Genomic DNA, 23,730 nt, shown 5'->3' on the forward strand with positions numbered 1-23,730 from the left:
TGGGCCCTGGGGCTAAGGTTTGGAAAGCTGCAGGAAAAGTGCACAAGAAAACTATTCATAGCTAAAGCTTTGGGGAATGTTTTCATGGGCTGAGTCTTAAATAAACTGAAGTCGTTTTTAATTGAATGCACTACTAGTCTGTTTCAAAGAGGAATTTCACGAGGGTGTGGTTAATTCCCCATTTGCTGGTTTCGTTGTTGTGGAATATTTTGACTACTGGGACCTAATTGCACCCTAAGGCTTGGAACAGCTCCAAACAAAGAGTGACATTTTCCAATGGTTCAGGGAAATAAATGAACTTCCATAGCTCTTTTACTGTTTGTGGCCAGAACTGGAGACTGCATATTTACTGAAGGGCACACAAACTCACCTGATTTATTGCTTGACAGTTGACAAAAGTGTTGATATTTGCATGGTGAGACCTGGGTGATAGCATATTTTGAAATTTTTTTCCAGGGTGTGAAGTATATATGTTAGTTTTAAATTTCTTTGCAATTAGAAGTGTTTTGATTGGCTGCATTTTTAAAGCCTAAGAATGCACAACCTCTGCAACGTATAGAGCTCTAAATTTAATTATTATCATTCTTACAGGTAATATTTAGAAAAATTAACACTAAGCACTTTGTGGCCATTTCAATGAGTTTCTTCCACATTCTTCTGACAGACTGACTTGCTTGTTAAAATAGAACTACAAGTCCCGGGCTTCCCTGGTGGCGCAGTGGTTGAGAATCTGCCTGCTAATGCAGGGGACACGGGTTCGAGCCCTGGTCTGGGAAGATCCCACATGCCACGGAGCAGCTGGGCCCGTGAGCCACAATTGCTGAGCCTGCGCGTCTGGAGCCTGTGCCCCGCGACGGGAGGGGCCGCGATAGAGAAAGGCCCGCGCACCGCGATGAAGAGCGGTCCCCGCACCGCGATGAAGAGTGGCCCCCGCTTGCCGCAACTGGAGAAAGCCCTCGCACGAACTGAAGACCCAACACAGCCAAAAATAAATAAATAAATAAATAAATAAATAAATAAGAAAATCCTTTAAAAAAAAAAAAAAAAAAAAAAAAAGAACTACAAGTCCCCCATGGAAGAAATACAAGGGGTATTTGTTTAATTCTTTGATCCAGGACTAGAGCCAGGTAATTGAACAGGGGGTTGTCTAACCTATTCTGAAAGGTTTCCAGGAACAAATATTTCATCCCCTGGTAGCTGTTTCGGTGTCAAATCCAGAAGTTCTTAACCATGTCTTATCCAAATCCTTCTTGCTTCATCAAAAGCTTTGCTCTCTGTGACTATTGAGAACAGTTGGGAAACAGCCTGTGTATCATAATCTTTCAGATTCCTAAGGATAGTCATTAAATTTTCCTTCAACTCTCTTCTCACCAAGCTAATTAACCCAATTCTTTGAATCTTTCCTTATAAGACTCCACACAGCCATCGAGCCTCGTTTACATAGCAATTCAGTTCTAGAGCTCAAATTTTTTCAAGGATACTTACTAGGTATTTGGCTGTGAGACATTTGAAAGGGTCTTGAGGAATTCCAACTAAGGGTTTCCTGCTGTGATGACTTAATAAATCCGTGTTAGCAACCAGGTACTGAGATCTGCCAGACACCCCTTATTCCAGGCGAAGCTGTCAGGAGCTTATGTTTTACAGTGGACAGAGCTTCTCTTCCTGGAGTTTAAATATTATCAAGGAGTTTACATTCCCAACAGATGAAGTCATTTCAGCCTACCTTCACTGTACTGTCATCATTAACGTTGGTTGCTCTTCCGAAAGTAGCTTCCTTTCAAAACTGATTTATCAAGAAGAGTCCATTGGTTGAGGGAGCTGACAAAATAATTCACATCAGAAGAACCTGAATTAGGAAGAGGTCAGATGGCAACGGCCTGGGTTTAGTATCTGTCCACCGTCACAGACTAAAAACATGAGGCCTCTGTCACATCCGTGTGCTTATCTTAATAATGCTCCACATAGCACTTGGCCACCCCATGCTACTCTTTATTTTACTTTTTAAGACCAACGTAGCCATTGCAATAACACCATAAACTTCTGTTTTGTCATTACACAAACATTACACGTGCATTTGAAATTAGTGAGCAAATGCAGATAAACTAAAAGAAGAGAAGGAAAAAATCATCCTAAGTGTAAATGGTCTAAATAGCCCAATTAAAATGCAGAGATTGGGCTTCCCTGGTGGTGCAGTGGTTAAGAATCTGCCTTCCAATGCAGGGGACACGGGTTCGAGCCCTAGTCTGGGAAGATCCCACATGCCACGGAGCAACTAAGCCCGTGTCCCACAACTACTGAGCCTGTGCTCTAGAGCCCGTGAGCCACAACTACTGAAGCCCAAGTGCCACAACTACTGAAGCACGCATGCCTAGAGCCCATGCTCCGCAACAAGAGAAACCACCGCAATGAGAAGCCTGTGCACCACAGCGAAGAGTAGCCCCTGCTCGCCGCAACTAGAGAAAAGCCTGCGTGCAGCAACAAAGACCCAGTGCAGCCAAAAATAAAATTAATTAATTAAAATGCAGAGATTTTTCAAACTAGATAAAATAACAAGATCCAACATAGGGTATCTATAAGAAATAGATATAGATACTTTAAATACAAAGATATCTATAGGTTAAAACTTAAAGGATGGAAAAGATATACTGTGCAATCAGTAATCTTAAGAAAGGTGGAATTGCTTTATCAGTATCAGATGGCAAAGACTTAAAACAAGTAATGTTACTAGGACTAAAGAGGTATATTTTATAATGATAAATAAATGAATGAATCAAGAAGATGTAATGACACTAACTTTACATGCACTGTAAAAAATCTTTCAGACATACGAAGCAAACACTGATTATACAAAAAGTAAAGATAAATGAATCATTTTAAGTTTTTCTCTTTAGATTTTCATCTTTTTTTCCAACCTGATTTATAAGAGCTTTTTACTTATAATTCTGTAAGAAAGTTAAAACAATTTATCTGTTATATATATATTATCAATATTCCCAGTTTACTACATGTCATTTTATTTTGTGTGTTATGTAGTCATTGTTAATCTTTCCTTTACAGTTGTTGGTTTTGGTATCATGCTTAGAACATACATTCTTATCCTGATATTACAGATGTAACTACCATCACAGTGTCATTTTCTTCTAGAAGTTTTTGATTCCATTTAACTTTTCTTCTTAAATATTTAAGCTTTTTGGAATTTAAACACTTCTTAATTTCATGTAATTTTTACTTTTAAGTATTTAATTATTTTGAAATTTTTCCTTCAGGATATAGTGTGTGATAGTAATCTAACTTTACTTTCTATTAATCATTATCCCATCACTGTTGGAAACCTGTCTTTTCCCAGTTTTCTTTACAAGTTCAGATGGAATGACTTTCCTTTCTCCCCCCTGCCTTTTCTGTCAAATAGTCACTGAGCAGCTATTACACACCAGGTAGTATGCTTAGCACTGGGGACTGGAAAAAAGAAAAAAGGGTGTAAAAACCAAATACGTCGTCTTTGAGCTTACGGTCTTTTAGAAAGCATAGGGGCAAATAGTAGTTGTATGAACAAAATGCTGCACAATCAAGATGAAGGAAAGACACTTTGTTTCATGACCACCCATCAGATATATAATGAGCTCTAAGCTCTGTTCATGTTATAAACATGACCAGACCTTTTAGGACTTTACAATCGAGTGGAAGAATTTTTTTTTAAATGCTTACATTTTTATAGTAATGTTTTGTGTCCAAGAAAATCCTTCTCTTCTGTAGTAACGATCTCTTTTAGGTGCACTGTTTGCCCTCAGGTCTTAGAGCCTCATGCACTCACAACCCGATTTCAATGTCATCTGAAAACATTTCTCTCTCGTGGCCTCCATTTTCCCTCCTCATACGTCTCTTACTGGCCTCATAATTGAGGACTTATTTTATTCACCACACAATGTCTTTGCCCTCCTGCCATCTGTAATTTATGCCTTACACACTCTGCTGCCTGGTATTATTTAATTCTGCTTTAAAAAATGACAAGAGTTTTGTGAACCACTTGGTAGGAATCACCCCATTAAAAATATTGTTATGCATAACGGTGTTTAGAAAAAAGCCCCAGCAGTGAATTTCAGATTTGTAAGATAATGTTCTTTATAGCACAACCCAGCTGGTGGTTACAGTTTTCATTAATATTATAAAATAAAGATAACAGGAGCCCCAGGGAAAGAATAATGACCTCCTAAGAGAAGGCTAGGGTTTCTAATCCAGGTCTGAACCTTCCATTCAGCTACACAAAAGGAAGCAGCAACCTTGCCAGGGTCAGATGTGGGTTTTCGCCTCCCCCCGCAGCAGGATCTCCGAAGTGCTAAAATGTGCAGGCTGTATTGGGCGACCATCGACCTCTCTTTTCTTCAGTATCATTTTTCAGCAGAGCACACATTGGTCATTAAAACATCAAGAGTGTCCTGAGAGGTGCAGAGAAATGGCAGCTTTGATTTTGTTTTCTCTTTGGAGCTCTTGCACCAGCATGCTAATTTTAATTTCCTGATCACCATGTCTTTCTTGGGTAATCTGGGTGACATGGAATAGAGAAGAATGTGGAAGATACTACCTCACTAACCACCACAGCCCATTCCTCTCCTTTCTGGACACGCAGTTAATCCACACTCTCCATCTGTCTGCCATGACGCTGAGTTCTAGCCGGTGCAAAGCAAGCAATAGGCTCTGTTTCCAGGCTGGGGACCCATAAAACCTGCCGATGTGTGATATTCGCAGCTCTCTGTCCTCTCACCAGCTTGACCCAACTACAGAAACCTTGGAAGCCTTTGCTCAGTACAATCCAGACATGAGATTGAGGGAGACTCAATCTCCCTCAAGTATTGGAGACCCAAGTATTGGGTCTCCAATACTTGGAGGACAGCTGCTGTTCTGGGCTAAATTGTGTGCCCCCCAAATTCATATGTTAAAGTCCCAACCCCTCGGGTACCTCATACTGTGACCTCACTTGGAGATGGGGTCTTTTAGGGACAATCAAGTTAAGGTGAAGTCATTAGCGTCGGTCCTAACCCAATATGACTGGTGTTTACAAACAGTGGAAACTGGACACACTCACGGGGGAAGATGACGTGAAGATGCAGGGAGAAGAGGCCTCCACAGAGCCTCCCCTCAGAGCCCCCAGGAGGAACCAATCCTGCCGGCACCTCCATTTTGGTCTCTGACCCCTAGAACTGGGAGCCTGTACATTTCTGTTTAAGTCGCTCAGTTTGTGGTATTTGGTTAAGCAGCCCAAGCCAACTCATCCAGCCGCCCACCTAGCATGTACACTCATTTTGGAATTCATCGAAGTGAGAAATAAATATTCTCTTTTGGGTTTGTTTGTTTGTGACAGAAGTCAGCTTTATCTTAACTGAGAGATGAGAAGAATACGCTATATGTCACTGTCAGCATCTTACACCCGTTTTAAGCCCCTATCTTCCCCAGGAAGTCGATGCAAGCCCTCTGGGGACAGTCCTGAAGACAAGGTGCAAAGGAAGAGTGCAGTAGAGGTAGGGACTTCGGTGTGAGAGTGGACTTGGGCCAAGCCTGAGGCTGGGAGAGCAGCTGTGGGCACAGATCTGAGGGCTGGTCCCCAAGCTGGCGAGGGCAGGACTTCAGAGCAGAGCACCTAGGCAGCACTGAAGGGTGTGCACGGACACCCATTGCGAGAGAGCTGGCTGTGTGCTTGACAAGCCTCATAGCTTACAAGAAACTCTCCAGCCAGGACATCAGCCTCTTCACAGTTTGCAAAGTGTTCATTGATAAAGTCCCTTATTTCATCGAACATTCATAGCCATTCTGGGAGGGAGGCAAGATCAAAAAGTTGTTAGACCGCTTCAGTCCAAAAGCCTTCAGGTTGGCAGAGCCAGGAGCTGGATGGGGAGGGGTGCAGTGGTCCAGAGCACAGTGTTGAAGCCCAAGTGGGATGATAGGGGTGTCCCCACAGGAGGATGGTCCACGTGGGGTGTTGGAACCCTAGCGGAATAAGGAGCATGTCTGCAAGTATCAGAGCTGGAGTGGAGGAAGGAGGGAATCCATCCAGGAAGGAGACCCAGGGCAGCATGGAGACCTGTGATATATGGGGTCTCTGAACAAATGAACAAGCGAATTAAGGGTAATGGAAACCAGCTTTCTCCTTACCAGAGAAGGGAGCTGCAAACAGAGACAAAAAAAAAAAAACCCCAGAAACAAGAAACTCTAAAAACCAGAATTACCCCTGTGATATAGATTGGATTTGGAGGTACTGGTGTGAATATGTGGTTTTCAAAGTACTGTCTAGATAGCTATAGATAAATACAGATATAAATATGGGTACATGTGTGTGCAATGAACCCACCCAGTGCCCAGGTATTATTTCTAAATACCACTATCTACTAACAGGGTCCAGGGTTCCTTGGAGAAAGGGCTGACTCCAGATTTGGGACCGGGAGAATACACAGTAAGTTTGGATTGTCTCATGCCAAAAAGTAAGAAAGTATTCACAGAATAGGCACATATCTAAAGGACACTGCAGGTAGCTTGAAGGGGCTCCCAAGGGCCAAATCTGGGGCAACTGAAATATCAAAATAAATAACGAGTGTAAAAAATTGCATCCCATTGAATAAAATGGGCCAGTATGAGTTCATATTGACAGGAATAAATGAATAAATGAGAAGTTTGATAAGGAACAGGATACTGACATAGTCTCAACATATCTCTCTACAAGGTACATAATAATTATGAAAAGAAAACATCATTAGGGTGAGATCACCTTAGTCATGTGACTAAAGTTAACAACATCAGTGATGTGACAACCAAAATCGCTCACCACCTGATAGGATGCACTCAGCAGAGCACAGCAACCCTTTTGTGATGTGACGTTGACATCAAAGATCTGAATCTAATCACGAGGAAACATCAGGAAAACCCAGACTGGGGGCTATCCTATAAAATAAGTGGCCTAAAGTAGTCAAAGGTGTCTAGGTCATGAAGGTCAAGGGAAAACCTAGAAACTGTTCCAGATTGAAGGAAATGAATGACGTGACAATTAAAGAAACATCACAAAGCAACGTACGATTAGGAACTGGTTCCCTGCGCTAAAAAGGATGTTATTGAAGGAACTGGTGAAGTGTGAATGCATTTTGATTTGGGTGGTTGTATGGTAGATTTTCCCCTTGTTTGTGGGAAATACACACTGAAGCATTCAGGTCGACGGAGAACCACATTGGCATCATGTTGGCAGCTTTCTCTCAAGACGTTCAGGAAGAGAAAATTCTTTGTACTGAAGGTATGACTTTTTTCCTAAGTTTGAGACTGTTTCAAAATAAAACAGTTTTTTAAGTCACCAGACCCATTTTACAGATGAAGAAACAGAGCCCCGAGGGGTGTGAGGTTACCCAGCCAGGGTGGGGACAGCTCCAGGCCAAGAACTTCACTTCCTGGACATTTATTAGGCAACATTTTCACTAGAATTAGAGAGGTGTAAAGAGAGATTAAAGCAAATAATTTCATCAGGAGATAAATCCAGGTCTGAAACTTCACTCTCTGTACTTTCTGTGTGCCTGGATCACCGTATTGACTTAATCAGGCTCCTGTCATTGTCTAAGGAAACATTCAGTGCTAATGTTCTGTGATTCTACATTGGAAAAAGCCAAGTGACACCAACAAATGCTTTGGGGATGGAAGGTTTGGGAACACTTTTGCTTTCATTCCGTTTTCTGCCAGGTCCATAAAATAGAGAAGCTGTTATGTTACAAAACAGTGATCTCCTTCTATTGAAAGCCGTGAGTGGTCTGAGGGTGGCAGTTGGGTATGATGGTTAAATTATTCATCGTGACAGAAATAATTATCTTCATACAGGAGACAGAAGCCCAAATGCCTTTTAGGAAGTCAACTTGAGAAATTGCTCCTCGGTGATAACGAAAATAATGATGTGTCCCAGGCCCTATTCACAGGCTCTGATTTTTTCCAGCATTTGCAAATAGTGTCCTGTGCTAACAAAAGTCTGATTAACAAAATTAAGACGAGATTGGGCTGTAGCCTTAACCCCTCCCCTGGGCCTTCTAGTTTCTGGATTTCTAGGATGACTATCTTTTCAGGACAGACTTTTCTTCCTCAGTCTCATTCTTTATCATCAGGAGTTGAGCCAGTTTGATGGTTTTCTGCCGTGACAGGGGTTAGAGCCGAATACCTACCTCCTCACAAGAGGTTCTGCTACACTAACGAGTACTATCCCATTATGTCTCGGACACAAAATAAAAAACACTGTTGATATCTTGTCACCTTTCCCTTCAAAGTTTCATACTTTGCTTCAAAACAGAAATATAAGCAATGGTATAGAAAAAGTGGCAAAAGTGGTTTTTATCAATTTCTTTTATTCAAGTATAGTTGATTTACAATGTCGTGTTAATTTCTGCTGTACAGCAAAGTGATTCAGCTATACATATATATATATATAGTCTGTTTCACATTCTTTTCCATTCTGGTTTATCACAGGATATTGAATATAGTTCCCTGTGCTATACAGTAGGACCTTGTTGTTTATCCATTCTCTATATAATAGTTTGCCTCTGCTAATCCCAATCTCCCACCCCTTCCCTCCCCCGATCCCCTCCCCCTTGGCAGTCACCGGTCTGTTCTCTATGTCCATGAGTCTGTTTCTGTTTCGTTGATAGGTTAATTTGTGTCCTATTTTAGATTCCACATATAAGTGATATCATCTGGTATTTGTCTTTCTCTTTCTGACTTACATCACTTAGTATGATAATCTCTAGTTGCATCCATGTTGCTGCAAATGGCATTCTTTTGTTCTTTTTTATGGCTGAGTAGTGCAAAAGTGTTTTAAGTCAAACCTGTACATGACTTGCATAGATCCGGGAAGCTTTTGGTGTATTTGAGCTAATTGGCACATATTTTGGCAGTGGGGGCGATAGCGGTGGACAGGGCAGCCCAGGGCACAACCTTCCCTTACAGATAAAAAGCGTAGTGATACTGAAGCCCTGTGAGAGGGGTGAGAAGATCATTATTGTTATTACTGCTCTTGTTATTGTACTGCTGAGGAAACTGAGACTCAGTATTGCTAAATGACTTACCTTAAGTCAGGGAGCTAGAAAGGAGTGGAGTTAAGACTTAAAGTTGGGTATTTGGATTCAAAAATGCCAGTCACCGATTTGAGCATTTACTAAGAAATGAATTGATTCACTAAGTGTAAATATTGTGTTATAAATGATGCAGCTATTAAGTATGATTCAGCTGATGAACCATACAAACTATTATAATCCCTGCACTCAGCCAGTATCATGATTGGATATATATTTTAAGGCTAAATTATATATGTGTATATAAAATTAGTTTCTTTATAGCTAACCCAGAGGAGCAAAATACACTTATTTTTCTGACATGGTGGGAAAACAAAGCCCCAAATGATATTTTGGCTTTGAGAAGTTATCATAGAAGGGGGAAAAGAGCAAAACAGTGAACAATTATATATATGTGTGTGTGTGTGTGTGTGTGTGTGTGTGTGTGTGTATATGAATTTCAATTTAAAAAATTCATACCAAGAAGAAAAAATAAAATATAAAAAATGAAATATTAGAGATTGGTTGAAATTAAGTGGAGCCAAAACAAAGCAAAGCACAAATTGGTCCTATTCTTATTTTTGGCTTAACATTTAAACAGATACTTGCCTTAATACCGATGCTAAAAAGAGAATGATCAGAAAGGACCCGAACGTGTCTCCTAACTTGAACGTGAAAGGCTCGCTCTCGAGAGAAAATGCAGACGTTGCCATTTACACATTTTAGTCCCAGCTCTGCAGTGTGAGCCTGGACGAGTCTTCCCACCATTCAAACGCTTCGATTTTTCCACAACAAAATGAGGAGTCGAAATAAAGTCTCTCTTGAGTTCCCCAGAATTCCACATTCTAGGGCTCTATGGCTTTAGAACTGAATGAGATAAATTTTATGAAGAAGTAGCAGAGATTGACAAAGAAAAAGGATCTATTGTTTCCAAACCACAAATAGCAAGACAGAATGAGAACCACCACCACAAATTACTGTCAGGCCCAGGGAATTATAAAACGTAGACAATCCAGTCAAGATTGGATGATAACCGCTTAGATGTTGGAAACCTTTGTAAACTTTGGGTTCAATCCTTCTTCCCAGATTTTCTCATTTTCTTTCTTCAGGAGGCAAAGATGCTTAACAATGTCTATGTTCTCATGAATATTACAGAAACATTCTTGGGCCTGTCATTTGAAAAGGAAATATAAATATTTAGATATTATACAGAAGTGCTTGAAGTGTGGAAGTATGGGAAAATTTTCAGGCTTGGGTTGTCATATTTGACTCATAGGAAGAAAAAAGAAAAAAATTCTCCCAAGGTAGACAGTATTAAGTGAAAAGGGACATTTAGACAGTATTCTTTAGTGTATTTTTTTTACTGCCAATTTTGTCTTTTAGGATTGTTGAGAAAACAGGCAAATAGAGAAATCATAGAAGTATTTCAACTGTGTGGGGAAAAAAAGAATGCAGAGATGATTATTCTTACATACGTCCAGAACGTTGTATGTATTATTCTTACAGCGTCCAGAACGTTGTACGAGATCTGGATTTCTCCTTTACATTCTGGGGCCAGGATCCAACTGCCCCTTCCAAAGCCCTGAACTCTTGAAAGGTAACTACGTACTAATGAGGCCAGAATGAGGGGGGAGCAGAACTTCATCTTTATCTCAGACAATGATCTACAGATCACTGAATCCATAAGCTCTGCAATTTGATCGAAGTTTCTATGGCATTGACCCAGATATTCTGGTTCATAAAAGTGCTAAATCCTTTAATGAAACACAGAATTAAGTTAATATGATTTATGTCACCCATCACCCAGTGGGCTGATGCTTTGTAGTGTTCTTGATTAAAGGAAGATTGTAAAATAGCTGCAACCCTCACTCATTTGCATTCAGTTCAAAGGAGATGGCCCAAATGGAACAAATAGGCATTTAAGCTTAAGAAAAAGATTTTTTTCTCTTTTTATTAAGCGTGAACACGAAACAACTTGCCAATAATTTGCACAACATTATTTTAGGACTAGAAAGCAAATTTGGCATGAAAAAAATTCCAAACTAATCATGTTAATTATGTTTCTTCTGAACAAGGAAATTTAATAGTCTCAGTCTCGGAATGTATCAATCTCAAACTTGATACTTTAAATTATTCCTGTCTGATGGTGTTGAGTGGTGCATATTTTAAACACATGGTTTTTTTTTTCCCTGGAAGGAAGAAAAAGGATAGAAACTATCCTTTCTGTGTGGTGTATTAGGATATTTGTTTTATTATCCTCATTTTACAGGTAAAAAAGTGAAGCTGGGTGAGCCTTATCTTAATATTAGGAAGAAGTAAAATAGAAATTTAAATCCATACCTGTCTGTCTATAAAGCCCACCCCTTCCCACCTCACCATACTATCTTCTCTTCTCTTTATAACTTGTGCAAAGAATATTTCAATTGACTCATAGACTCTGCAAATCCAGAAATGGTACTTTTGACAGAAAATGCTAATCTCGCTAATACTCTCTCTATACTTTACTTCCTTAGACACGATTATGGGTTTGCTAATATCTCTCCCTATAAACCAGTGATATGTGTTTCCCTCAGGTCGAGCGAGGTACAATTTTCGTGCAATTATGTAATTTCAGGTGTCCAGTGAGAGTAAGTGTGCAGGGAATATACGAAAGTCACACCATATTACTTGCAAATTGCTGGTATGAACAGATGACTGGTTGGGAACTGTTTACAAGAAGCCTATCGGGCTCCGTGCATTTAGTTATTTATCCAAATTTTCAGATGTGTGAAAAAGAGCTGATGTGAGACCTCGGAGAAATTATAGAAGAAATGCTAATGATATCTGAGAGCAAAGATCACACAGGTTACTAGACCAAAAGGAGACACTATGGTGATAAAGAAGAGCAGAAAATGGAGAAGGAAGAACAATGATTGGGCATGAGAACAAATCATATAAATGCTCCAGTACGACCAGTCGACAAGCTGTAATCAAAATGGAACAGCAATCCATAAAGGCTTGCTATAAAGTTAGGTATTATTCTCATACTGTGCACACCTCTCATTCCATCTGATACACATATTTTTTCCTCTTCTGAAGAAAACAGTTTGCTAAAGAGAAATCTAAGTCTTTTGAGTCATTATCAACAAATTTCAGAGACAGACATTTGACACAATCTTCTTGCGTCTTCCAAAACCTCTGTTTACTTACAGACATCTGTATATGTCCTTTCAACAGGAATTGGACTTTTTAAAGTATTTAAGACGATTTTGCTGATTGTGCTTCTAATGAACTAATAAAACATGAATATGCAAATGATAATAGTACATGACAAATGACTAAGCTCTGCTGCAATGGTGTATGTTGTGATGAATTCTGCTAGTCTTGTAATAAATTTATTTTCAAAGTACAGTGTTCCTGAGGGCAATTCACAAATGGGATCTGGATTGTTCACAATGGTAACCCTGGAGCCAAGTTTAGTCTAGCACCTAGAAGATGCTCAATGATCATCTGTTGAATGAATGAAAGAATAAGAGGAAAAGAGACAAAGCCTAACATTGTAGCTTATGATTTTAAAAGAAAAATGAGCAAGATATTCACAAATCAGCCTCAATATCAGTGTTTATTTATACTACATGAGCTTTGGACAGGGAAACTACTGCCTGCTTTAAGAAAGGGGTAAATGCTGAGAAAGCAGCTTGGGAAGGTCAATGGCGAGAGATGGGTTCCCACATGGGAACGTGAACCGTGGTACCTGGTGGAACTCCTATCTTGTATGCAAATGTTTGCATAACAACAGTTTGCAATTCCTTCAATGTCTGTTAAAATTACAAGTGGCTTTGTATAAAGTTATATTTTGGCAATTGTCACTGGAAGAATGATTATGAGGTATAAATCACTAATATTTATGGTTTACAAATGTAACTAAATTAAAGGTCTTTTACATTCCATGAAATCTAGGTCCAATAATGTAACAGCAGATGTTCTAAATAAAAGGCTTTTAGAAAGAGAATAATTGCTTTAAATAACTTAATATCAAACTCAAAAGGCTCCTGAACTTTTGATATGACATTAACGTTAGCCTGTCAGTTTAATACGCGCTGACAGAAAAATGCTAATGGATGAATACTGTGTTCTCTAAACATGATGTTAAAATGCAATGGCACATACCAGAATGTTTTAAGAAATAGGAAATGTGTGTTTGATTATTTGGTAAAAACCACAAAGCCAGGGGAGTTGAGGGGTTTCCTTGGGCTCTTTGCTTTGTCTCCTCAAGAGATGCTTAGTCTCTTCGTGGCTTCAGCAAGACTGCCTGGGGGCTGGATTCTTCCTCTGGAGAGAATTCTGAGGCAAGTGAAGTTCAAGTGTTTTCCTGTGGTTCGAAGAAGTAGGAGGAGAATGTTTATCCCTTGTCCTCCAAGCTTTTGTGCCCAGCTGGGAACCATCGTGTTTTTCAATATTTCATAAGAGGACGGAAATGAGGTTTCTGGGAGAATCCAGCGGAGGGATGGTGGCCTAGAGACAGCAGGAGGGGTGAATGGATCAGAACAAGGGCAACTTAGAGTTCATGTTTTCTTATTTCATTATATCGTGGAAAAAACACACAACATGATACTTACACTCTTAATAAATATTTAACTGTCCAGTACATCATTGCTGACTAAAGGTACCATGTTGTACAGAATCTCCAGAGATTTTTCATCTCACGTCACTGACACTTTATGCCCACTGATTAAGAAGTTCCCATTTCTCCCTCCTTCCAGCCCTCGGCAACCACCATTCTACTTTTCGATTCTATGAATTTCACCATTTTAGATGCCCCATATAAGCGGAATCACGCAATACGTGTTGTTCTGTGACTGGCTTATTTTACTCAGCATAATGTCCTCGAGGTCCATCCATGCTGTCACATATTGCAGAATTTCCTTCTTGTTTTTTTAAGGCTGAAAAATATTCCATTGTATGGATAGGCCACATTTTCTTTGTCCATTCATCTATCGATGGGCATTTAGGTTGCTTCCACATCTTGGCTATGGTGACCAACATGGGACCATGAAGGGGCAGTGCTCAGGGCCCCATCTGCTGGCACAGAAGGATGTATGGTATTGAGGCTTCGTGCTTCCAGAGTCTCCTCCTTGCTACACCGAAGATGGATGTTACCAGCTTCCATTTCCACCATGTTTGTTCTAGCAAGTGGTCCAGATGGGATTGATGCAGACTCTCCGAGGAAAGTGACAAATGGTTCCGTGGGGAGGATGGAATCTAAAGAAACAGTTTTTCTTCCCTTCCCTTGTACCTTGGGAGTGAGGGTTGAATTACTTTTCTGACTTGATTCACTGCCTCTGAGAAGCAGGTTAAAGGGTTCTCTGTCTAAATGTTTGTTGGATGTCCTTATAGCTATAGAAGGATGGTAAGAAAGGACCCAGAGCCACAGATACATTTTCATCTCATCGAAGTGCACATACATGACAAGGTGCCCACTTGCTCGCTAGTGGAGCTCCCGGTCCTGTCTGTCAAAATCTACAACAGTCTCTGTGGCTGGCCCGTCGGTATTTATATGTGATATATAGACACCCTTTCTAATGACGCTCTTCAAGGAAAATCTCACACATCCGACCTGAAGCACTGGGGGAATGTTCTCCTCTGGTTCTGAAATGCAGAGAGCTCGCTCCTGTTCCAGTTTTCTAGCAGGTCATACCCAGGCCAGTATCACCTGCCACAGCGGGAGACAAATTGCTGTGCTTTTGTAAACAGTCGACAGCCATTCTGCCTGGCAGTTATTAGAGGAAAACTCCGAGGCTCCCATCAGACAATGATGGGCATGGCCAGAGCTGGGTGCTAAGAGTCAAAAGATCTGGATTCAAATCCTAACTCCCCTACAAGGAAACAATGTCACTTTCTCTCTTTCTGCCTTGGTGTCCATACCAATAGATGATGATATTATTGTGCACCTAATAGATTTTCTAGGAAGACTATGACAACCTGAAAACTGTGTAAACTGAAAACATCTAGTCAAAACTTTTTATTACTATTTTATCCTCGTGATCATTAGCACTCTGATGGCTAAGGTAATACTGTATTGGTCATGTGTTTAATTTTTTTCTCTATTTTGGGATGCTTTGGCGTCTTGGGACCTTGTGGATCAGAGGAGGGACTGCCCTCCCTTGTTTAGCTAATTCCTGGAGAGAGTAAGAGACTCACCTGTGTGTGTGCCTTTGCTTTACAAACTGAGCAGTCATGAGTCCATAGCCCCATTTGCATCCTTCCATCAGATTCCCGCAGTCAGGATGTTACCAAAGTGGGTCCAGCTGCTGGCCACTCAAAAGCCAACAAAGAGACAAGGTAGGTGGAAAGGAAAGTTTGCTTTATTTTGGATGCTGGCAACCGGGGAGGGGGGGAGGGGGAGGGGGACAGGGTGGACTCCTGGCCAAAGGCAGATTCCCCCCCCAGTGACAACCAGTGGGCAAAAGTTTTTATTTGCAGAGGGAGGGAGCTCCATGCAGAAACAACACAGTCAGCTCTGACTGTCATCTTGAAATTGGTCCTGCAGTGGTCTGACCAGCATCATCTTGATTGTTTTAAGTACAGTTGATCTTCAGTTCCAGGGTCCGTTCATTCCCATTCCTTTGAGGTCAGTTCTCAGAATTGTGGCAGCTTATGTCATGGCTACAGTCTGGTTATTATGTAGTTAACTTCTTCCACCTGGTAGGGGTTTCAGTATTTACAAGACGGCTCACAGGATATGGTTCAGAATATTATCTCTAGCCCTTGAGAAGGAACTAAAGATCCTTAACTATGCTTGATGACTAAACTATTAGTCTTTAGTCTTGTTGGACTGTTTTCCTTCGTTTCTGCATTTTCTCACTTCTCTGATTAAACTTATTCTTTGGCTGAAGTTTTTCCAGAGACAAAATGCAGGCTGAGGATATGGTGGGGCTAAAGGACCACAGCATTCTGCTCTGTTTCAAGGACACTATTCCCCTGTCCTAAGTCACCACAGGGCCAGGCACTGGATAAGTAGGAGCCATCCATACACCCCAGAGCTTGTTGAACTTATGAAATTACTCAGTCCTAAACCTGTTTAGCTTGCTTACTTTGCCTTGGTCATTCCTTCCTGTGAGATAAAGACTTTTGCCCATGCATCCCCCTTGCTCCCTCCTCCCTGCCTCGTGGCTGGTCCCGGTGCTTCCCCAGGTGACCCTACATGGCATGCTGGATCTTTGGTTTCTAGGGGTCTGTGACTAGAAACTTCTTCCGTCATGACTGTCATTTCTTTTTCTTTTTCTCTTTTTAAAATTTATTTTTGGCTGCATTGAGTCTTCGTTGTTGTGCACGGGCTTTCTCTAGCTGTGGGCTTTCTCTAGTTTCAGTGAGCGGGAGCTACTCTTCGTTGCGGTGCTCGGGCTTCTCATTGCAGTGGCTTCTCTTGTTGTGGAACATGGGCTCTAGGAGCGCAGGCTTCAGTAGTTGTGGTGCGAGGGCTCAGTAGTTGTGGCACGTGGGCTTCAGTAGTTATGGCTCACGGGCTCTAGAGCACAGGCTCAGTAGTTGTGGTGCACGAGCTTAGTTGCTTCGCGACATGTGCGATCTTCCCAGACCAGGGCTTGAACCTGTGTCCCCTCATTGGCAGGTGGATTCTTAACCACTGCGCCACCAGGGAAGCCATGAATGTCATTTCTATGTCTGTATGTCTTAATATATCAGATTAAAACAAATCCCAGGTACATTTTAAAACAGGTGTCCACATGGATACATTTTGAAATGAACAAATCATGGGAACAGAAAGCACCATGGCAGTCAGTGTGGAAGCTGCTTCACCTTTCTAGGCAAATGGGTTGGAGCAGGTGTAGGTCAGTGCTTGCTCTCTACTACCCTGGAAGATTTGAGGAACTGCCCCTTCTCAGAGCAGACATACCAGTACTTCTCGGTATGGTATTTTTTGGTTAAAGCCCCCTCCCATGAGTTTAAGGCTCAGCCAGGATTCAGAACTACTGATCTGGGTCACCTGTGAATTTTTCTCAAGCTTTAAAATATCATATTAAATAAACCCTGAAGGATCATCTTGTGGGGAAAAATATTTCAGAAAGATGAACTAGATATAGAAAGCTCCAAACATTAGATCATACAGACTAGTCCCTATGGGTGTAAAAAGAATACATTTACCATACTTTTGAAATGAAGTGAGGGGGGCCCCAAGGTTTTCCCCCATGTCTGAACCAATTAGAAAACTGCCACACCCATTAAGTTAGGATACTGACATGCGATAATATGGCCTTTTGGGTTTTCATTTTGGCCTCGAGCTGTGTGATGGAAAGATCAGCTTCAGTGATATATAATTCAGTGTCTTGCATCCAGTCCCAGAGGCTGGTGAGATAGTTTATAGAACGATTTTACTCATGAGGGAAAAATAAATTGTATCTTCCTTAGCCGTTTGCTCAGCGCTACAGCTTCGTTGGCAAAAGCCAGAATTCCTCTTGGGAGACCCAATCTCAAGTTAATATATAGTAACGCTGTACGTGGCTTTATTAATCCAGAGGCAGGTGGATCCAGAGGTGGACATCATCAGCCTGAGAGCTGGAGAGGTTCACTCTTGTCTGGCCGGTCCACGGGCCAGCTGTGTGATCTTGGCCACATCTTACTTCAGGTTCTGCCCCTAAATGTGGAACCGGAATAATCACATATGCCTCTTGGGCACAAATAATAAAAACAAATGAGATAATGCCTTTGGAGAGATTGAAGTTCCTTGGAGAGCGTGACTGTAAAACAGACACATACACACACTCATGTACTTTATCTGTCCATGTACATTATCAGTGTAATAAACAGAAAATTATAATCTTCCCAAATCATAACTCTACTCCACCCATTATCTTTAAGAAAATACCCATTTCTCCTCCCCGGAGCTGCTGGGAGAGTCACTCCTCATGTCCCCAACAGGTTGCAATGGAAAAAGGATGGTTTTTTTCCTGTCACCAGTAGAACAGCCAGAACTCCCCGTGTTCTATGGGAATGACCCCATCTGGGGCTCAGGCAAGACCTCAGACATGTTCTCCAATGTTTGGACTCCATCAAATCCCTGTTGTGTATTCGTTTCCCTACTAATCGTGATGGTGTTTAATTGTTAAAGCCACATGGCTTTCAAGGGAAATTGAATCCATATGTTTCCGATTCATTTGTACTGAGCTCATCAAATGGTTGTTTTGTAAGAGCTGTTTGCTGTCCATGAAGAATCCCCAAGTGCCTCTTCATACACCAGTCTATGCTTTTCAACATCTTGGAAACAGGAAGCAAACCCCACCATCAACATGACTATGATCGCCTCCTCCTCCAAAGCCTTTTAATGATCAAAGTTGCCCTTCTTTTCATGAGAGCCAGACAAGAAGATATCTTCCAGAAGGGCTTCCCAAAGTAGGTTCCCCAGAAGTGACAGAGTAAAGACTGAATTTTAAAAAGTGAAGCAAGTGTCCCTCATCGATTTTTCAAGACCTTAAACAGGAAAATATGTGAAGGTGAAAAGTTTTCCTAGATTCAGTCGTTCAACAAATACTTAGCGAGTATCAACCATGTGCCAGGGTAGGTGCATAATTTTAGATGCTAAGCATATTGCCATGAAAACGTAGCCTGTCCACATGAGGCGTATATTCTACGGGGGAATTTCCCAAACATATTTCGATCATGGAAACCAATATTCTGAAACCCACTTCCTAGGAAATACTAATTCACAGGGGATACAAAATGTTAAGTCCAGCTAACCCAAGTACCCCAGAGCTTGTGCTCAGATCAGAAAATAGCTATCATGCCAATTCATTGTCTCAGGATATATTCTATAGCAGAAAGAAAGAGGGTAAAAGATTGTTTCTAGATGTGTGTCTGTAAGGGTGTTTCTGGACGAGACTAGCATTTGATTCAGCAGACCAAGGAAAGAAGATTGTCCTCCCCAGTATGGGCAGGCATTATCCAATCTACTGGGGACTGGAATGGAATAAAAACATGAAGGAAAGGCAAATTCAGTCTCTCTCTTCTTGAGCTGGGACGTCCATTTTTTCCCTGCCTTAGACATTTGCAACCCTGGTTCTCAAACTTTTGGACTCACTGGATTACCCCCACTGGCTTTCCTGGGTCTCCAACTTGCAGATGGCAGATAGTGGGACTTTTGGCCTCCATACGCTCATGAGCCAATTCCTATAATAAAACTACGTTAAGTCTGGGAAAGAGTAGAGCTCAAAAAGCTTCCCGCTGATTATGAATTCCGATCTCAGCTCTGTCATGAGCTCTTTATATTACCTCGGGTCACTTAAAAAATTCTCTCATTTGATTCCCACCTTACCCCTTTTTGCACAAAGACTTGTTTTTGTCTAACTTTAAAATGATGGTAACATTGCCGAAAGACCACACAGGGCGTTACAGGAAGAGCCAATAAAAATGACGAAAATGCAGTTTGAAATTATAAAAGCATCCTAGGATTGTCTGGCAGGCATTCTGTAGGACTATGTCTTGTTACTGGACTGCTCTAGGTGGGCCAGTGTCATTCAGAACAGCTTGGTCCAGCCCAGCTTTCAAGGCTCCAATGCCAATGTGCCTTGTGACCTCAGGTGAGACAATCTTTCTGAGCCTCATTTAATTCTAAATCTCATCCATTTACCTTTTTTTCAAAGTCATTAGAATAAGAATAAATTAGTAACTAAATTAGAATCTTGTAAATAGATGCGACATTGACCCAACTGTTTTACTTTGAGGGAAAGGAATCTATCTGTTTGGATTCACCATTTTATACCCCGTGGTAGCACACAGCAGGCTCACAGCAGATGTTCGTTGATCAGTGGTGAATTGACACACTGAATAAATGTATGGATAACCAATCACCTATTTTAAATACCCATCGACTCAATTGTCCAAATCCTGGCAGGAAAATTGAGAGTAAGGATCTCTATTAAAGACTGGCTATTTCCAAGTAAACTCAGGTTTTTTTTCTTCTATCAACCGAGAAGAATAATCGACTTTGCTACATCTCCCCATCTGTGATGGTTAATTTTATGTCAACTTGACTGAGCCATGATGGGCCCAGATATGTGGTCAAACATACTGGGTGTGTCTGTGAGGGTGTTTTCAGATGAGTTTAGCATTTGAATCGTGGACTGAGTCAAGTAGCCGGCCCTCCCCGATGTGGGGAGCTGGGCATCATCAAAGCAGCTGAAGACGTGAATGGAACAAAAATGCTGAGTAAGAGGGAACTTCATCTGCAGTAAACTCAGCTCTGTTTTGCCTTCTGGGCAAGCGCCCTGCTGAGAGGTAGGTGTGATGATTAGGACGGGCTGAGGGCCTTATTCAGGCAGAAGGACAGAGAAAGGCTAATTGCAGGCCACCTTTATCCTTTCTCTGCTATTAAAAGGAGGAATCTGTAGCTCACTGATTCATGCTCCCAAATTTACATCACTAGAAATTCAGGATGATTCCTAGTTGTGTGATTTACTTGTAATGCTCAATTCCTAATTGCTTCAACTCCTTTAGCTCAAGAAAGCACAGATCTGCAAAAGTCTTCCAACCAACATGCTGAGAGGTGCAAATATCTCCAGTGCAATTACTCAAGACCACACCTATAAACATTTTAAGCTTAACTCTCATTGTGTCAAGGCAAGATGATCACCACAGCTTTCTTTAAATAATATCCCTTGCCGCAGAATTTTGTTCCTTCTTTTTGATGGAGCATATTCTATCTCATACTATTTGTGTGTTTATCATATTTTTACTACTAATTCTGACTTTCTTAGACATTGAAAATTCACAGTCTATTCTATCTCCATCCCTGCCCTGTTTCTGGCCTGCGATAATATTGGTTAACATTTACAAAACTCTTATCGTGTACTAGGTATTGTTCTGGGCCCCCTACATGTATTAACACATATAATATTCACCAAAACCCTTAAAGAGAGATACAATTATCATCCCCACGTAACAGAAGAGAAAACTGAAGAACGGAGAGGTTTCCATACCTTGCCCACTCAAATTAAAAAAATAGAAAGTAGTTTCGACTCAAACAATTTGATATCACAACTTATTTTCCAAGATAATATGCACTATCGCCTCCTGGTTGGTTTTCCCTTAAAGATGTTTTTGTTGAATAAGTGTTATTGAATGGACTACATTAAATTACTGGAGGAAAGCTTTTTCAGTAGATACAAATTTTCACCCGGAGGAATTTCGCCTGGAATAGAGAGAGAATAAATCAGCACTATTTTGAACATGGCCTTCATCCTTTATTTGTGCAAGTTAGGCCAATGAATCTCTTCCCTAAGTCTTTGCATATTTATGCTATTTACTTTAAGACAAACCACCACTTCCTCTGCATCAGATACCATTTTATTCTATTTTACTTCATTTTATTTCATTGGTATTTATATTCTCTCTTAAGGGAGCTAAAAAGGCTTAACCAGTAAAGAGTTAAAGCCTCAGCTGACAGTTACCAGATGATAAAAGAGCAATTCCACCCAGAGAAGCCCACTGAAAACGAAGCCTCAGTAATTGATTTAATAACAGCAGATAGAGATATGGATACAAAGAGGGTGCATATGCTTTTGTTGGTTTTCCCACTTTCTCTGATGCTCTGTTTGATAGCTGGTGTAACAAATTACATAGAGGCAGTAGTCATGGGGAAAGGGAAAAGAAATGCCATTTTGACAATACTGACAATTACAAATCCCATCACGTGGGGCCTGTCACAAGTCATAGAATCCCATGAAAATACAAATTTTACCTGCGCACCCTTTGAACTCCAGGATTTCCCCCCATCATTAATCACCCTCAATGGTGTCAGTGGAGCCACTTGCAATTCTGATAAGAATCGGAGCAGAAGAGTGTCTGGACCAAAGGGACGATCCTCCTCCCTTTCCTCGGAGTGTGGAGCCCTGTGTGAGGTCTTTGCTCTGTTATTTCTAAAGCAGCTTCAAAGGACAGCCCCGTTCACTGTTTGTCTGACCCCAGTGTCCATCAAAAGGAAATCAGTAGACCATCAATCTAAGACCTCGTTGGGGAGGACCAGACATGAGGCTGTTGATCTACTCACCTGGTGATCAGAAGTGATGAGTGTCTGTTTCGGGTTGGAGACACACTGCCTTCTTACAGGGACGTGGCTTCTACTGTAAGTGGGTTTAAAATCTCCTACTGTGGACTTCCCTGGTGGTGCAGTGGTTAAGAATCCACCTGCCAATGCAGGGGACACGGGTTCAAGCCCTGGTCCGGGAAGATCCCACATGCCGCAGAGCAACTAAGCCCGTGCGCCACAACTACTGGGCCTGCACTCTAGAGCCTGAGAGCCACAACTACTGAGCCCACGTGCCACAACTACTGGAGTCCGCGTGCCACAACTACTGAAGCCTGCATGCCTAGAGCCCGTGCTCCGCAACAAGAGAAGCCACCGCAATGAGAAGCCCGAGCACTGCAACGAAGAGTAGCCCCCGCTCGCCACAACTGGAGAAAGCCTGCACGCAGCAATGAAGACCCAACACAGTCAAAAGTAAATAAATAAATTTTAAAAAAGATTGCCGTCTCTCAAACCACTAAGAAAAAAAAAAAAGTTAAAAAAAAAAATCTCCTACTGTGTTTGTAGTTCTCTAAGAGTATGGGATCTTAAAAATACTCCAAATTCTTAAGACATGTCTTTTTATAAATGAGCATCCTTGTTTCAAAAGCTTTCCTTACAAAAGCACTCAGGGTATACTTTCCCCAAACTGGTGCTTTCTGTATAGCATTTGGTTTACAAACCCTAGTTCACTACCTACATTTCAAAATTCCACAGAATGCATACGGGGAAAAGGAAATAAATACTAACCTTTGACATATTTTGTGAATGAGACTGAGTCTCTCATACCCTAAAAATTGTGTAACCTCCATTTACAGCCTTGCTGGGGGCACTTCCCCATAATGAAATGAACTGGCTGTCAGAGTTCAGTGACAATTCAGAAAGCAGAACACCTAGCCACCTGGAATTTAAAAGACACATTTTAAATCTCAATATAATATGCATGGTACTAAAATCTGCATGATATGAGATTTATCTGAATAATGAAATAATGAGTGACTCTAAAGAATAATAGTTAACATTAATCATTGCCATTATTACTAAATTGGGTGTATCACTGCCCACCTCACATTTACACCAAATATAAAATATGATAAGGTTAGTTTTCAAGAGGCAAGTAATAATGATAATAATATAGTAAAATCCTTGAAGGATGTCATTATACCGTAGAGCAGATACCCTGCTGCTCAAATAATAGCTACCTTACACATATTAAAATATAGGGCACCATTTTCTCCAATCTAGAGATAGTTGAATATGAAGATTCTAGCTCTGTCCTCTCTCACCAAAATTCTAAGGGTATTTTCCCGTTTTCAAAATAATAATTAGGGCTTCCCTGGTGGCGCAGTGGTTGAGAATCTGCCTGCCAATGCAGGGGACACGGGTTCGAGCCCTGATCTGGGAAAATCCCACCTGCCACAGAGCAACTGGGCCCGTGAGCCACAATTACTGAGCCTGCGAGTCTGGAGCCTGTGCTCCGCAACAAGAGAGGCCGTGATGGTGAGAGGCCCGTGCACCACGATGAAGAGTGGTCCCCACTTGCCGCAACTAGAGAAAGCCCTCGCACAGAAATGAAGACTCAACACAGTCATAAATAAATAAATAAATAAAAGAACG

The sequence above is a fragment of the Balaenoptera acutorostrata genome, chromosome 3 (assembly GCF_949987535.1).
Source record: "Balaenoptera acutorostrata chromosome 3, mBalAcu1.1, whole genome shotgun sequence".
Lineage (NCBI taxonomy): Eukaryota > Metazoa > Chordata > Mammalia > Artiodactyla > Balaenopteridae > Balaenoptera > Balaenoptera acutorostrata.